The sequence below is a fragment of the Diadema antillarum genome, unplaced genomic scaffold (genome assembly GCF_040938485.1).
Source record: "Diadema antillarum isolate AM-2024a unplaced genomic scaffold, OU_Dant_1.0 seq00000920_RagTag, whole genome shotgun sequence".
In the NCBI taxonomy this organism is placed as follows: Eukaryota; Metazoa; Echinodermata; class Echinoidea; order Diadematoida; family Diadematidae; genus Diadema; species Diadema antillarum.
Window position 1 is genome coordinate 176,425 of NW_027271772.1, and position 6,000 is coordinate 182,424.

A 6,000-nucleotide genomic window follows, 5' to 3' on the forward strand; every position below is an offset into this window, starting at 1 on the left:
AAATACCTCGGTGTGACGGTTAACCAAAACCTCGACTGGTCTCCTCAGGTAAATGAGATTTTAAGAAAAGTATCGTATGTTACTATGTGTATACGTAGAATCAAGCATTTCTTAACAAATGATATGTTAATTCAATTATATTATTCTTTGATTCTCCCTCACATTGATCATTGTTGCACTGTATGGGGATCCTTAACTAAGAAGAACATCCATAGACTTAAAATATGTCAAAATAAATATTCTCGTATGGTATTAAATGCAGACCATCAAACACCAACAGTTAGCTTACTAGATACACTTAAATTGCAATCCATTGAAAAGAGACTAGAATATCAGTATTGTATATTGGCCTATAAAATAGTAAATGACGCAGCCCCATCTTATCTTTGTAGACTTCTATCCCGAGGTAACGTTATATATCCTACCAGACATGTCCTAACAAATCAGTTATATCTACCTAAGCCAAAAACAGACAATAAGAAACGTTCCTTCTCATACTCCGCTTGTATAATGTTCAACTCACTACCAATTTCCGTTCAATCACCCCCTTCATTACCATCAGTTTTCAAAAAAACGCCTCCGGCTTCACCAGTCTATCTTTTGATTTAGTTATTATGACCACCACTTGTATTATGTCGCATTATGTTTTCATTGTTATTTTCTATTTGTATATATGTTACCCGATATTATATGTAATTCGTATTTGATTTTGTAACCTTTGTATGTGAAGCAGGGCTCCCTTGCAAAGCAGGCCATTGGGGCTCTGAACGGGACAAGCCTGCTTTTGGAGAAAACATGAATAATTAAATAAATAGATAGATAGATAGATAAATAAATAAATAAATAAATAAATAAATAAATAAATAAAGGCGTTTCATACAGTAAGATGGTTAGTATGACAATTTCGAAATACAGATGTACTTGTTGAAGATATCATATTCTTAAAAAAGGGATTAGCGAGACTTTTCTTTTTCTTATAGTGCATAATTATGTCCGTTCTTGTCGACATGTACACTGAATTCCCTCCATTAATCGGTAATTCTGGAACTTCATTAAGCATGTCAAGCCATCTTCTCAGGTGGAAATGTTGGTAACAAACAAATAACCAAACAAACAAATAAAGCCTGGTAGCGTGTCTTGAACGCCCCGACAATATCCTTTATAACAGTTTAATTTTTTTTTTTTTCAATATTGCAACTCCATTATAACAAGAAGGAAAAGGATAAAAAACCCGAAACAAAACAAAAACAATCGCCTCAGATCTGCCGCAGGTATAGACATGCCGACTAAATAAGTTTGAGTTTTTGGATAGAGTTTGAGCTGGATTAATAACCCTCCTTGGAAATTTAGTTGAAAGGGTATACTTCACTCTTTCAGATTACCAAAGATGAAAAACCTTAATTCTACCAGCTGTTATCAATATTTCCCCATAGAGACGTGTGTTAAAATAATTTAAAAAAATCTGTAAAGTAGCTTGGAGAAATGAATTGTTTCATTTTATCGGTAACCTGGAAAAGAGATGAACCCTTTCATCCATCAAATTTTCAAGGCAGGTTCTTCAGCTCAAACTCTGTTCAAGGGTCTGCTAAGCCAGATTACGAGTTCTTTGTACTAAAACGATCGGGGTCATCCCACAAGACCGACACCCATAAGTCATACAGCCCACGAGTTCGACACCAGGCAAATTAAGCCCATGAGATAGACCGACACTACGTAAAAACAGGCCACGAGTTCGACAGATATATACAACACGGGGTTTAAACGTGTCGGTCTCGTGGGCCTTATTAGCTTTAGTGTCGAACTCAAAGTGGGCTTTAATGATTATGACTCGTGGGCTGTAGGGGAGACCGGGTCTAGTTGTTACAATTTTCACATTTTTAGGTCTGTACAAAAAACGAATAGAGGAATCGGCTTCATTTTTGCTTTGAGGATACCTTATTTCCTCCTTTAATCAAAAACAGTACAAACTTTGGAAGTCCAGATAATATAAACAAGATAACACGTAATCAATAAACACAAAATTTTGTAACAACTTTCCCCGATGTTGGGGTAAGTTGTTACAGCACATGGGGTACTTTGTTACACCGTAGAAAGTCAACTCAAATCGGGTAATGCAGATCTGACGTGTTAAATAATTCTTAATAATAACCTGTCTGGGTGTGCATGTTAGCCTATGCTGGGGTGTATGAGTGTGTTGGGTGTGTGTGGGTGTGTGTGTGTGTGTCTGACTGTGTGTGTGTGTGTGTGTTTGTTTGTTTGTTTGTTTGTTTGTGTGTGTGTGTGTGTGTGTATAACCATAAATTCAATTGAAAGTGCATTGGGGTAAATTGTTACACCACTCGATTCTCCAGACGGGTCAAGTTGTTGTAACAACTTGACCCAGTGCGTTTGCAAAAACTTTTCACACGTGTGGCCAATAAACAATCAAACATCACGTGTTGCTACTTTCACCAAAAGACAGCCAAAACACGCTTCTTTCAAGCACATACTCATCACTTACTGGAGAAGAATGGATTTGGTGTAATAAAGAAAAATCGAATTTTTCAAAATTTTACTCGGAGAGGTAAAAAAGTGTTTTTTGGACCTATCTTCTACATGTGACGTCCAGGCAACGCCAGATTTCGCATGCAGAGATCGTTGGCTATACGTTTTGATTTGATATTACTTGTAACGCCCTCTTTTTGATCATACCTAGAGAAAATGACAGTGTAACAACTTGCCCGTGTAACAACTAGACCCGGTCTCCCCTATGACTTGTGAGCTGTATGACTCATGGGCTGAATGACCAAAGGGTGTCGGTCTCGTGACGTGCACCCAAGAAATCACATATTTTCCGTAACTGCACCCAATCAAACATATTCCCTCGTGAAATTCAAATTCCATGAGAAAGCTTCCATCTTTCATTCAAATTTCATTTTGTATAGAGAAATTCATACTCAACACCCGCAGTTATACGTTTTTTTTTTTCTTTGGGCCAACTGTCGTTTACAGGCCTAATTCTTGATTCATTTTCCTTAATTTATTTCAGTATCTTTGGCACGATTTTGTGACGCGGTCAGGGATATTCCAGTAATATATGACCTGTGAGCCCTATCAAAAGACTTTGATTTATCAAACAGATTAACTTTATTTGTATCTTTCAGTGGTAGGTAAAACAAAGAAATACATTAAAATATCACAATGGTTCAAACTTGTGTGATAATGACTACTTTATGATTTCTGAATTTAACTACTAAGATCTAGTACCACAAGAATATAAAAAGAAAATACAGTGTAGTCAAGCAGAGTGAGAGAGAGAGAGAGAGAGAGAGAATGGGGGGGGGGGGGGGGGACTCTGAGGGAGGGAGTTGACAGAATACTGGTAGATCAACATAAACCAGCAGAGCTTGTTCAAGTATTTTCCATTGACTTGCGTGTACATGCATAAATATTTCCCCATAATCATAGAGACGTGTGTTGAAATTCCAAATTCAAACATTTCTGTAAATAATAGCTGAGAGAAATGAGGTGTTTCATCTGCGGTAATCTGAAAAAGTGAGGTATTAGTCCATGGGCCAAGACCAGAAAAATGGGTTATTGGTACCACCTGAGGTGGCAAAACCTTTTTGGCGTCATTTTGTTTGTCGGACATAGATATGCTTATTAAGCTATGATAGCATTTCCAAATGAGTGGCTTAGTCATAATAAATGCATTTTTAACCAATTTGATCTCGTTTTTATATCCCTATACTTCTGAATCGAAACTAACCGCTATACAAAGAAGAGCACTGTCTTCTGTATGTCCACAGGTGTTCTGTTGTAAACGCGGTGCGCTTAGTCTTTATTCAAGGCAGCGAAGGGAATATCCAAAGGGTTACTGATGTCAACAGCTGTCACGCGGTGCGCTTAGTCTTATCTAGAGCAATGTACCGTTATCATAATGTTATCTAAAGTTCCTAATAAAAGGGATTATCTATACTGTTTTTATACTACCCTCTCAACAAATACATCAGTTTTAAACGAAAATCACTCTGTTCATTTACAACATTATATATTATAATGTATTGTAGTGTACCGGTACATTGTTTTTGCATTATCTTTCATTGTTGGATGGAAATAAAGCGACATTGGCGTGGTATTAGCATTTTTACCGTAGCGTTTTCACCGGAAAATGATAAATAATTGAAAAATACGGTAAAATTCACGAGGAATTGCTTTGTTATTGTTGTTGTTATCAGAAAAAGGGATATACACTGTATTATAAGCTTTGGATATTCCCTTCGCCGTCTTGAATATTAGACTAAGCGCTGTGGACATCATAACCTTTGGATATTCCCTTCGCTGCCTTGAATAAAGACTAAGCGCACCACTACAACAGAACACCTGTGAACATACAGAAGACAGTGCTCTTCTTTGTATAGCGGTTAGTTTCGATTCAGAAGTATAGGGATATAACAACGAGACCAAATTGGTTAAAAATTCATTGATTATCTCTAAGCTACTCATTTGGAAATGCTATCATAGCTTGTTAAGTATATCTATGCCCGACAAACAAAATGACACCAAAAAGGTTTTGCCACCTCAGGTGGTACTTCAGCTCAAATTCTGTCCAAGGGTTCCCAAAGTGTAACTACGAGTTCTTTTTACTAAAAAAAAAAAAAAAAAATTCACATATTTTCCGTACTGGCACACAGTCAAAATCCAAATTCCAGTTCTTATTTCTTTTTTTTTTTTTTGCCAAACTGCCTTTTTTTCCTCATTTCTAATTATTTTTTTCTTCGTTCATTTCAGTATCTTTGGCACAATTTTGTGACGACGTCCGGGATATTCCATTACATTCAAAGGTGTGAGCACTAAAGCTACTTTCCGTCTCAAACCTCCGCGACGCAAATCTGCTAAGCTCCCTATATAAAAAATGGAACAAATTTGCGGTGGTTTCATGAAGTTTCTCTCGCGCGCGTTTGCAAGCAATAGTACATAACTGTATTATACCAAGTCCTTTCAATGGTGAAAAATTCTCCCCCTCACGTGATGCGTAGTATGGTGGCTTCCGGAAGTTTCTCGGGAAGACTGCGTCAGTTGCGACCACGGTGGATCAGAGACCGACCAGTTTGCCATATTGTGTACAGACGCAAACATCGAAACGCCAGCCTCTTTCAAGATCCTGATTGTGTGATCAGAGACTACACCATTTTTGGAACCGCAATTGATCGTGGCTATAAGGTAGAAATTTGTTCCGACAGTCTCACTTCGGTATATCAAAATTTTAATGTCGCTTTCTTTTGAGGTTGCTGTATATTATGTTTTATGCGACTTGTCTTTCTCTGTATATACAACGAATGTATATTGCACTTTTTCTTCTCTTCATTTTCTACGATTTTTCTTATGAGGTGCTTGTGTGATGGTTAATGTGGTTATGGCATTTGCATTGGGATTTTTTGATTCAGAGAAACCGGATCTTGAACATGATTTTAGTAATCTAGTCTGTATAACACATATAGATTAGTTGATATTCACGATCAGTTATCTATTGTTGGCGTCTACTCTCCTTAATCAATATGTGTCAAATGATAATGCTCTATATGACTAATATCAGCTAATTATTTGCCAATTTCATATCCTTGCATGTAACGTTAAATACCTGTAGTGAGGCAGAATTAGAAAAAGGTCTATCTCTAAAAGGGTTGTTTTACAATCAGGGTACATACGAACTTCAAAATTGCACGCTATCATGAATTATCAACATCGATCCTGACAAAAATGATAAAGAAAATAACCATAAACATTTACACAAAATCTGGTGTGGCATATTACTAGGCCCAGTCACCTCACCTAAATTAATGAACGAATTTTAGACGAATCCATCTTATTTTTTAAGATTTGTCAAAATGCATCATTTTGGGCGATGTTTGCAGTCCCACCTGATTTTTTGTTGTTGTTGTTGAAAGTTTAATAACCATTAATACTGTAATCATGATCAGAATGACGAACAGTCACTGAAATTGGTGGATCACTGTTTTC